Below are 12,103 nucleotides of genomic sequence, written 5' to 3'. Positions count from 1 at the left end.
ACACATTGCCGTGTATTCGCAGGATGGAACATGGAAATGAAAATAAGGACAGCTACACACAACCACGTAGGTGAATCTCACCCTGGTGAACACAGGAAGCCAGACATAAAAGTACGATTCGATTTATATACAGTTCAAAAAATGCACAGCTACCGTGGTATAGATGGCAGATAAAAGATAAGTTCCGAAATGGGCACCATCAAGTCCGGAGATAATGGGTGCTTCTAGCAGGAAAGTGAGAGAGTCATCACGGACGCTTTTGGGATATCGGTAATCTTTTACTTCTTAACCTGGAAGATGAGAATTCGAACGAGCAAACGGGAGGTGAGTCTGCCGTGGCTTTTCCTCTGGTGGTGCCCAGTGGGTGCACACAGCAGCCCAAACCCAGCAAGTGAGCACCCAGGTGAACACAGACGGCTCCAGGAGCAGCTTCTGGTCGTGACTCCAGGCGCAGGACAGGGCACATTTTCCCCTCTCTCCGTTCGCAGATCTAGACCCCAAGCAATCCTGTGATGTCAGTGCCAGAGGCCCAGCAGGAGGCTACGGGGACCAAAACGCTGAGGGAGGGGGCCTGGCTCAGCTCAGTGCAGCAAACACCCATTTGAGGTTTTTATATTTTTAATTTTTTTAATGTTTATTTGAGAGAGAGAGAGAGAGAGAGACACGGATCGTAACCGGGGGGAGGGGGGTGTGCAGAGAGAGAGGGAGACACAGAATCCAAAGCAGGCTCCAGGCTCCCAGCTGTCAGCACAGAGCCCAAGGCCAGGCTCGAACTCACCAGTCAACCAACTGATCCACCCCGGCGTCCCTCTCCATTTGTGTTTTATAAATGCACTTTTTAAACTCTATTTATTTATTTATTGAGAGAGAGAGACAGAATCCGAGCAGTGTAGGAGCAGAGAGAGAGGGAGACACAGAATCTGAAGCAGGCTCCAAGCTCTGAGCTGTCAGCACAGAGCCTAACATGAGGCTCAAACCCACAAACTGTGAGATTATGACCTGAGCCCAAGTCAGAGACTTAACCAACAGAGCTGCCCAGACGCCCCTGTACTTTTTCAGTTTAGAATAGTTTTCAACTTACAGACAGCCCTGAGGACAGTGTGGAGAATCCCCATGCACCCCAGAGGCAGTTTTCCTATTGTTAGCATCTTACATTCGTCTCTATTTCTCTGTCTTCCTGCAGCTTGGCCCCAGATACAGGCATAGCTGCTAAGTGCTTAGCAAGGTAAGCTAACTAAAGCCCCAACTTTCTAGCCAAAGGAAGGAAAAGGGGAGCCCCAGGAAAATAAATGAGAAGCACCGGAGACATAAAGCAGACACAGGGGCTCAAGAGAGAGGACCCCCCACCCCACCCCGTAAAGTGGTTGATGAATTCGTGTGCTCACACCCAAGCTGTGCCTGCATGGGGTCGGATTCAATTCAGCATACCTAACACTGAGACCTGGACTCACAGATGTACCCTGACCCATGTCTCTAGACTGACCACCGGGTGGCGCAGCGGTGGCCAGATCTAAATAGCTGGACAGAGGTTTGAAAAACAAACTCCCTTTGGAGCCAGAGTTCACAAAAGGGAGGTTGGAACTTGCTACCTGAATCTAACCCATTGATTTCCTGCTCAAGCAAAACAATTTCCATAAGAGTTAGTTAAATAAGGACCAGAGTTGCATAATATGCAACCCAAACGTTCAGAATCTAACTCAAAATCAGTCAGTATACAAGCACCAGAAAGCTCTTAGCTCCCTTGGGAAGAAACGGTTAACAGACAACACAGGTGTTGGAATTAGTTGACAAAGGCTTTAAAGCAGTCATTATACAAATGCTCCAACAAGCAATCATAAACCATCTTGAAACAAATGGAAAATGGAGAATCTCAATAAAGAAATAGAAGATCTATCAAAAACGTTAAAAGTAGCTAAGTGAAATTTTTTTTTAAAGAATTCCCTTGGATGGGCTCCATTGCAGAATGGAGATGACAGAGCAAATATTCAGCAAACTTGATATTTTAATAAAAATGATCCAATCTGAAGAACAGAGAGGGAAAAAAAACATTACATAAGTGGACCATTATAGACCTGTGGCACTATTACAAAAGGTCTAATATTTGTGTTATCTGAGTCCAAAGGGGGAAGATAGAGAGTGTGACGCTGAACACCTTTAAAAAATAAAGACTGAGGGGTGCCTGGGTGGCTCAGTCGGTTAAGTGTCTGACTTTGGCTCAGGTCACGACCTCACGGTTCGTGGGTTCGAGCCCCACATCGGGCTCTGTGCTGACAGCTTGGAGCCTGGAGCCTGCTTTGGATTCTGTATCTCCCTCTTTATCTGCCCCTCCCCTGCTCGCTCGCTCTCTCTCTCTCTCTTTCTCTCAAAAATAAATAAACATTTTAAAAATTAAAAAAAAAAGGCTGAAAACTTTCCCCAAGTTTGGCAAAACTGTATAAAGCTACAGGGTAAAAGTGTTCAGTGATACCCAAACAGGATATACCCAAGGAAATACACATACAAAGACACATCACAGACAAATTACAAAAACTAAAGATAAAGAAAAAATTCCTGACAGCAGCCAGAGAAAAAGAATGCATTACTTAAAGAGAAGCAAATATTCAAATGACTATGAATTTCTCATCAGAAATCATGGAGGCCAGAAAAAAGGACTCTAATGTTTTTTAGTGCTGAAAGAGAAAAATCGTCCATCTAGAATTCTGTATGTAGTGATCTGTAACAGAACAAAGTTAAAATAAAGGCATTCTCGGATGAAGATAAACAGAGAATTTCTTGACAACGCACCTGTAAGATACACCTGCTTTTAAGGAATTTCTAAAGCAATTTCTCCTGGCATGAATGTACATGAAACCAGAAGAAGACGAAATATTGTCAGAATGAAGGAAGAACAAAAGACATAGAAAATATCAGGATAAAATAATAGGCAATTCTCTCCTCTTGAGTTTTTTAAAATGGATTTCACAGTTGAAAGTAAAGAGCATTTTCTGGTGGAGTTTTAAATGAATTCAGAAGCAATATGTAAGACAGATACAAAGGTGGGGGAGTAAAGGCACCTAAAGGATGGTAAGTTTTCTATACGTGTCTTGTTTATAAGTAGATTACAAGAAAATAAGTATGTATATTGACATCCCTTTGTTGAATACTGAAGTAACTATAAAAGAGATATAGTCAAAATTTAAATATATAATTAAAATAAAACACTAAAACTATTAAAATAACCCAATAAAGGGCAGGGAAAGGGAAACTGAGAAAAACAAAGGGAAACAAAAGGAGAAATAAAATGATAGATCTAAATAAAAACGTAACAGTAAATATATTAAATTATAGTAAATATAGTAAATTTTATTTACTATAGTAAATATTACTACATTTTATAGTAAATTTTAAATATAGTAAATTTTCTAAGCACACTAAATAAAAGAGATTTTCAGAATGGGCAAAAACATATGCCCCAACTATAGGCTGTGTATAAGAAACTCACTTTGACTATAGTGATATAGCTAAGTTAAAAGGGGAAAAAATGAAAAATGACGTATCACACAGACACTAATATTTATATATTTTTTAACATTTATTTTTTTGAGAGACAGAGAGAGACAGAGTGGGAGTGAAGGAGGCACAAAGAGAGAGGGAGGCACAGAATCCAAAGCAGGCTCCAGGCTCTGAGCTGTCCGCACAGAGCCCAACGCAGGGCTCCAACTCACAAACTGCAAGACCACGACCTGAGCTGAAGTCGGAAGCTTAAAGGTCTGAGCCCCCAGGCACCCCTCATAGAGACACTAATAAAAAGGAAGCTGCAAGGGCTATTCTAAATAGACTTCAGAGCAAAGAAAACTACCAGGCCCGAAGAGGAACAAAACGTAATGGTAAAAAGGTCACTACGGCAAGAAAACATAATAGTCCAAAATGTGTATGCAACCTAACAACGATTTTCAAAGCACACAAAGCAAAACTGAAAAACTGAAAAGGAGAAATGCATAAATCCACAAATACGGTTTCAGATCTTAACCCTCCTCTTTCAGCTATATATAGAACTAACACACAAGAAATTAGCAAGGACGTCAACCAACTGTATTGAACTGATATTTATTAATTATGAGTGTTGTGTGCTTTCCACACAACAACATCCGAATACACATTCTCTTTAAGCACGCGTGGAATATTTACCACAATAGACCATATTCTAAGCCGTAACACAAGCCTAACAAGCTTAAAAGAGTTGAAACCATACAGAACATGTTACTGGACTCCAATGAAGTTAAACAATAACAGGAAGTCTGCAATACCTCAATACCACTTGTGTTTTAACAACATACTTTTCAATAATCAGTGGGTCAACCAGGAAGTCTTAAGGGAAACATACACTGAACTGAAGAAAAATTTGCCAAATCTGTCAGCTGCCGCTAAAGTGCATAAAGTGCATAAAGGAAAAATTATAATATTAAATGTTTATTAGAAAAGGAGAAAGGTCCCAAAGCAATAAGCTAAGTTTCCACCTTAAGGATTAGAAAAAAATAAAAGAGCAAAATAAAAGTAAGCAGAAGGAAGAAAATAATAAATGTAATGAAGAACGGACAAAGTGCTTGAAAAACCGTAAACTACCCAAGGTGAAATAGATAACCCGTAGCAGGATTCTCACAGAGTCCTGACACTGAGGCTTTTCTTTCCAGGAAGTGACTTTATTCCTGTTGGCACAGCTCAGTTGGGTTTGTACCCAAAGAACTGAGCCCTGAACGCCATGTGGCATAGTTTTTTTATATATTTTTTACTGTTTTGTCTCCCATATATGGTAACACACAAACATGCAGTCTGATTAAGTGGTCTCATTGTTACAAGGTCAGGAGGGATGTTGTCACATATAGCCAGGTTGCCTACAGGTTTGTCTGTTTTTTTTCTTTCCTTAGGGAGGGGACCCTACCACAAACACGCACAGACTTTTAACTATTAAGGAAATTCAATTGCGGGCATCTGGGTAGCACAGTTGGTTAAGCGTCCAACTCTTGATCTGGGCTCAGGTCATGTTCTCACTGCTTGTGAGTTCAAGCCCCACATCAGGCCCTACGCTGATGGTGCAGAGCCTGCTTGTGATTCTGTCTCTCCTTCTGTCCCTCCCCAGCTCCTGCTCCCTCATGTTCTCTCTCTCTCTCTCTCTGAAAATAAATAAATAAACTTACATATATAAATAATTTTTTTAAAAAAGTAAATTTAATTCAGAGCATAAAGTCTTCCAAAAAATAAATCTCCATGTCCAAATGGTTTCACTGGAAAATTCTCCCAAACGTCGAAGGAATACATAACACCAATTCTGTACAACCTCTTGCAGATATTATAAGCAGAGGAAACACTTTCCAACTCATTTTATGAGACCACATTCCCCTGATATGAGGGGAGAGTTCGGGGCTGGCGGTTGGAAGCTGGCAGAGCAATAGCAAATAGCAGTGCATGTAAAAATGCAATGGCTGAGATGCCCCAAGCAGAATGCATCTAGTAGAAAGAATTGGGGACCCAGGAGAGAACGCTGGGAAACCACCAGGGACTGGCAGGGCAGAAGGATGTCCGTGAAGGAGACCAAGAAGAAATGGTCAGAGTTGAGACCAAGAGAAGTAACAGCTTCAAAAAGAAATGAGGGGTCAATAGTATCAAATGAACTGGTGTGGTTCAGACAAGAATAAAGGTGCCCACAGTTAAGAAAAAGTGTAGGCTCCCTAAAAGGGAACCATTGTGCACTGATGGTGGGATCATAAATTGGTTCAGTCACTATGGAGAACAGTGTGGAGGTTCCTCCAAATATTAAAAATAGAACTACCATTTATGATCCAGCAACCCCACTTCTGGGTATACATCCAAAGGAAATTAAAATAGGATATGGAAGACATCTATGCCCTGCAATGTTTTTTGCAGTATTATTCACAATAGCCAAGATTTGGAAACAACTTAAATGATCATCAATGTATGAATGCATAAGAAGATGCGATGCATACACACACACACACACACACACACACACACACACACACAATGAAATACTATTTAGCCATGAGATAGAAGGAAATCCTTCCATTTATAACAACATAAATATGGACCTTGAGGGCATTATGCAGCGTGATACAAGACAGAAAAAGACAAATACTGTATGATACCCCGTATATATGGAATCTAAAAAGAATCCATCTGGAAAAAACAAGAAAGTAGAATGGTAGTTACCAAGGACTGGTGGGTGGGGAATAGGAGAAATGCTTAGGGGTACATACTTGTAACTAATGGATACATACATGAGTCCTGGAGATCTGATACACAGTATCAGATTATAGAAAACTGTAGGGAAAGGTCATCAAGAAGACGTGACCGGCAGTTGACCTGTTATGGCAAGGGGATCAGAGGCTCTTCACCCCCATCCCTGTCCTTGGAATGTGGGTTCTGCTTGCCTTTACTCCCCCAGAGGCTACTCCAAGGACATAGCTTTGAGATAATGTTTCTATTTACTAAAATTGCCACCTAACAACTTAGAATGGCCTATCTCTTTCTTCTCTCTCTGCCCTCCCAGTTCAGGGGGCCAATTTCCATTACACCCAGGAAGCTCCTGAGAAGGTTACTAACGGACATGAAAACTGTACTATAAACATTAGACTTGCTAAAAAAATAGATCTTAATTGCTCCCACCTCTAGAAGAAATGATCATTGATTGTGTGACACCACAGAAATGTTAGCTAGCTCTACAAGGGCAGTCACGTTGCACTATAAATGTATCAAATCAATATGTTGTAACCCTCACACTTAACAATATTATATGTCAATTACAGTTGACCCTTGAACAGCATGGTTTGAACTGCACTGGTCCACTTATGCACGAATTTTTTTCCATAAAGATAGTATGGTACTTTAAATGCTATGATTTCCTTAATAACATTTTCTTTGCTCCAGCTTACTCCATTACAAGAATACAGTACATAATATATAAAACATACAAAAATATGTGTTAATCAACTAGTTATGCTATCGGTAAGGCTTCCAGTCAACTATTAGCAGACTATTTAGTAGTTACATTTGGGGGAATGAAAAGTTACACTCAGATTTTCAGCTGTGTGGGGAGGTCAGTGCCTCTAACCCCCTCATTGTTCACTTGTAAATTGTAAAGTAATAAATAATCAGCTTTAGAAAGAGCATTAGTTCCCAAGTCCATCCTACTGGGCTCAAACCCTGGTTTCACTACTTAACTCAGATAAGTTACTTAACCTTCTATGCTTCAATGCCTTTATCTGTAAAATGGGCCAATGATAATCCCTGCTTCGAAGATTGCTGTGAAAGAAAAATGAGGTAACGGGAGTGAAACATTAGCACATAGAAAGTGCTCAGCAAATATTACCTGCTAATACTTCAGCACCTTACCTGCCAACTTGCCTAGCAAGAATCAGACCTAAAGTATGTGGAGGAAAAAATGAAGCAAATAACAGCCCCTTACCTCGGGTGGTCTCGTTGCAAACACGTCACTCTTGTCTTGGCAGTGAACTCTGCTGTCAATAAAGCCTCAGTCCTTCTCTGAAAATTCTCAGCACAGTGAATCCCTAATTATAGGCATCATCTTATTTTCTGATTGTTCCAAGTCAATAAGCCTTATCTTCAGCATATAATTAAAAGGCAGCACGGTATTTATATAGGATCCGTAGTCCAGTTCTCCAAAGGCAATGTTTGCAGCCCTTGGCTCAGCCACCAAAGGGCTGTGTGAATCTCGGGCAATTCCATCGACGTCCCCGAGCCTCAGTTCCTGGTCGCCACTGACATGCTTCCTTCTTAACGTAATGGGTGCAAGGGCTTGAGCAGTCCACTGACAGCAGAGTCTTGACCTTCCTCAATATTCCCGGGCATCGCAAATAGGCAGCTGTGTCTAAAATTCCAAGCCTGAAACAAGTGAAGATTTTGAAGATCAGCAGGCCAACGTGGATGACCGAGAGAGAGTGACCACATTGCTCTCTGGTTTTTCAGATTCCCTTTCAACCTCTGCTCCATACTTCCAAGTGATGGAGATCTCACTGGTCATCAAGACCAAGCCCCAAGAGCCTGGTTCCACCTTTGACCAGCTCTCACCACCCAAAAGACGCCTTAGTATGTGGAAGCAGAAGAATCCGGGGAGTCAGGGCACCTGGGTGCCCAGCCAAGTCCTGACCCTAATGAACTATGAGATCACAGACAAGGTAACTCCTCTCTGTGGGTACCCGTTTTCTCATCCAAAAAAATGAGAGTGTTGGCCTGGGCCCTGAGAAGTTTGCTTCTAGCTCTCAGATTCTTCATCCTAAAATGAAAGGGACAGAGAAGTCTTCCTGAAATTCAGTGAGAGAAACTTACTGGAGGAATCACCTAAGCATGAAAATAACAACAGAGTTAACCACTAGTTCTCCAGAGTCTCTGGGAACCACCCATGAGCATTTAAGTTTGCAACCAAAGTACATTGTTGCTTTTTAGTAAGGAATCCACCCCCCCCCCCTTCTTTCTCTCTTGGGTTGGCATTTAATGTCCACAGAAGAGTAGGTTTTATTTATTCTATTTTTTTAAAAAATTTTTTAAATGTTTACTTATTTTTGAGAGAGAGAGAGAGCATGAGCAGGGGAGGGGCAGAGAGAGAGAGAGAGAGAGAGAGAGAGAGAATCCAAAGCAGCCTCCAGGCTTTGAGCTGTCAGCACAGAGCCTGATGCAGGGCTCCAACCACCAAATCATGAGATCATGACCTAAGCCGAAGTCGGAAGCTTAGCCGATTGAGCCACCCAGGTGCCCCAGAGGGTAGGTTTTAAAGCTACAGTGGCAGAAATGCAGTATGATGGTGACAAGAGGAGCTTATTCTCAAAACTGCTTGTTGTTCAAGGGCACAGAAGGAAATCAACCCACTATCATTTCCCAATTATTTTTCCTGAAGCTCATTAAGGCTTTCTCAATTCATAATCAATACATTAAAGTCCCTCTGTTTTATAAAAACAGTTCATCAATATTTTATGGTTTTAATAATTTATGTTTTATTACAGAAGCAGATGGAACCCTACAGCACACATGTTCTCTAGAGACGGCAGAGGAGAGAGAAAACCTGAGTTGCAGATTCCAGACTTAACTAATCAGCCTTTCCAGGCCTCTGCCTCCAATTTGGAAGTTTTTGCATGGTGGGTGGGTGATGACCCACTTGACTATGAACTTCATGAAGGAAGGGATCAGTTCTGATTATTTCTTCACTATCTTACCATGTGTCAGCCACTATGCTAACTATTTAACAGACACTCCCTCATCTACTCCCCCACCCCGCCCCCACCAAATAGCCATAGTGGAAAAGTATTATTGTCCCCACCGCACAGATGAAGAAACTGAGGCTCAGAATTAGCAAGTAACTTGGCCAAGCCTGCACAGCCAGGAAATGCCAGTGCAGGGTTTGAAATGAGGTCATCTGACTCCAGCATCCATGCAGTTTGACACCTCTGCCATACAATGGTCAACATTCCTTCGTTTGGAAATATTACTTATTGAGCATCGACTTCTGTAAGCAGTGGGGATGCTGAGATGAACTGCACAGGCCGACCTGAACACGTGGGGCTAATGCACTGGTGGGGTTAGACCACATACAAGCAACGGTTTTTAAAAATCCAAAGAACTCGGAACTTCCACCAGATTCCATCTAATTCCCCCCTTGTGGCAACGCTTCCTGCAGCCCATTTCACTAACCAGGTTGTGGCATGACTTGGTCATCTTTGCTGGGCTCACGTGGTCCAGAGCAGAGATCTGGACTGGATGGTGGAGAGACCAGCTTCCAAACATGTGCTCCAGCGGGGTACATGTTTTGAGGACCTATCCCCTGGGAATGTGTTTTCCCAGCGCACTGGTGAGTGGTCTCCTGGGTGTTAATGTTTTCCCAGTGGCTGTTATTCTTAGGGGGCCTGTGGTTTATCAGGACAGTTAACTTCTTTCAAAGCACACAAAGGAACCTCAGGCTGGTGGAAACATTTGGCTTCAGTTTCCAAGGTGGAGACCAAATGTATAAAGGCTCCTGTCACTATAACTTCATTGTCTGCAATGCATCTGTTTCCCACATCAAGTTATTAAACCTGGGCTTTATGTTTCTTTCAGTGCCTAACACAGTGTTTGGCATGCATTAGGTGCTCCATAAATTAATGAAAAGAATCATTGTTTGAGTTCAAAGCTGGGGCACATTTACTTCCTGTGCAACCTTGAACAATTTACTTAACTCTCTGTGTCTCAGTTTCCCCATACATAAAATAGGGCATTGAATAGTACCTATTTCTTTTGTTTTCTTTTTTTTTTAATGTTTATTTATTTTGAGAGAAAGAGCGTAAGCCAGAGAGAGGCAGAAAGAGGGAGAGAGAGAATCCCAAGCAGGCTCCACACAACATCAGGCGCTATCTCACAAACCATGAGAACATGACCTGAGCCGAAATCAAGAGTTAGACACACAACCGACTGAGCCACCCAGGACCCCAATTTCACAGAGCTTTTATGAGGAACAATTGAGTTAATAGGAAGCCATCAGTAGAAAGCATGACACTTGATATACACAAAATAAATGACAGTTTCCTGTTTTTCACAGTATCTATAACAGCAAAGGCCATTTTCCAGATGAATGTAATTTCCTGTGCATATTTTCCCAGTGAGTATTTGTTCAATGCAGGATATGTTTCTGTAGGTAATTTTTAATACTAGGTGCGATCTTTCCCCCCAGACATTTTTCTGCGCATATTTTTTGAGTGGTCATTTCTCCTAGTGAATGTTTTCCTGGTAGGCATTTTTCCTAGAAAGGCTCTTTCTCCAGAGGTTATATCTCCTCCCCGTTTTTTTTGCAATTATTTTTTCCAGTGGATACTTTGCCTAGTGAGTATTTTCATGGTGAGCATTTTCATAATACAGTTTTCCCAGAGAATATTTTTCCTAAGGAGCATTTTTGGGGAGAATTTTTCCTGTTGGATATTTTTACTAAGCAGTATATGTTTTCATCAGATATTATCTCAGAATGAAGTGTGTTTCCAGTAGTTATTTTTCCAAATAGGCACTTTTCCCTAGAAGTTACATGTTTTTCTGTGAATGTTTCCCCAAAGAAGTATGATCCCATTAGGAACTGGATTATGTCCTCAGATTCATCAATTGGAAGCTCTAACCCTCAATGTGAGTGTATTTGCAGATGGGGCCTTTAAGAAGGTGATTAGGGCTTGATGTAGTCATTAGGGTCCAATAGGATTAGTGTCCTTCTAAGAAGAGAGACAGTCACCAGAAGGGTGTAAACACCGGTGGAAAAGCCATGTGAGGACACATCAGGAAGGGGACAATCTGCAAGCCATGGAGAGAGGCCTCAAGAAAAACCAACTCTTCTGATATTTTGATCTTCTGGAGACTTCCAGCCTCCAGCCCTGTGAGAAAAAATAATTTGTTTTTTAAGCCCCCACCCCCAGTATTTTTTATGGCAGCCCAGGCACACTCTTGTAACTCCAGGACTTTGTATCTTTGTGGCTGGAGCCGAAACAGTGGCAACCTCTTTCCTTCAGGCCACTTCTGCTGGTCCCTCAAAGGTATCTCTTGTTCACCCCACATTGAACACTAAGTCCTAACTCAACACAATTAGAAGGTCTATACTGGCCTGTGGCTCCCTTTAGTGCTGGCGAAGGAATATATTGTCCTTAATCTGATTTATTTCTCAGCCTGAAGCTCCCCATAACTCCAGTCCTGCAAAACCAGCCCAGTAACAAGTGCCCTGTTACCATCCACGCAGCCCTGAGGTTGTACCACAAAGCGATGCAGACACGTAAAGATCCTGAGGAGTGTGGAAGAGGTGGCTTAGGTCCCTTTGCCCGTATAACCTTAGGGGAGGGACACCCCGAGGGTTTATCCCTTCTGATCTGAATGTGTTTCCAGAGATGTGGAGAAGTGTTTGTAGACTCTCTTCACCAGAGGGCTTGCCCTGCTGATGGCCATAGCCATCATAGTTGGGAAAGGCCACCTTACACACTCAAATGTCAGACTTTGGGTAATCATATATTAATTCCATGTAGGCATAGGGACAAATTCTGGGCACCACAGACCAGAAGAGCCAGAGAGCCAGGCTAGCTCATACTTGAAAGATACT

The 12,103-nt window shown here is 42.0% G+C and overlaps 1 long non-coding RNA gene across 1 annotated transcript in view; it reads right to left on the bottom strand.

Annotated features, from left to right (window-relative positions):
• LOC128316491 (uncharacterized) overlaps positions 1–8,342 on the bottom strand; it is a 386,422-nt gene extending 378,080 nt beyond the window's left edge. Inside the window, exon 1 of the long non-coding RNA XR_008300485.1 lies at positions 7,460–8,342. This is a non-coding gene — a long non-coding RNA (uncharacterized LOC128316491). The remainder of the gene's footprint in view (positions 1–7,459) is intronic.
• Between the last annotated feature and the right edge of the window lie 3,761 nt (positions 8,343–12,103).

Source organism: Acinonyx jubatus, chromosome B4, assembly GCF_027475565.1.
Source record: "Acinonyx jubatus isolate Ajub_Pintada_27869175 chromosome B4, VMU_Ajub_asm_v1.0, whole genome shotgun sequence".
Taxonomy (NCBI): Eukaryota; Metazoa; Chordata; class Mammalia; order Carnivora; family Felidae; genus Acinonyx; species Acinonyx jubatus.
Note: the sequence above shows the minus strand (reverse complement) of the source record. Positions and strands in the feature narration are given on the sequence as shown.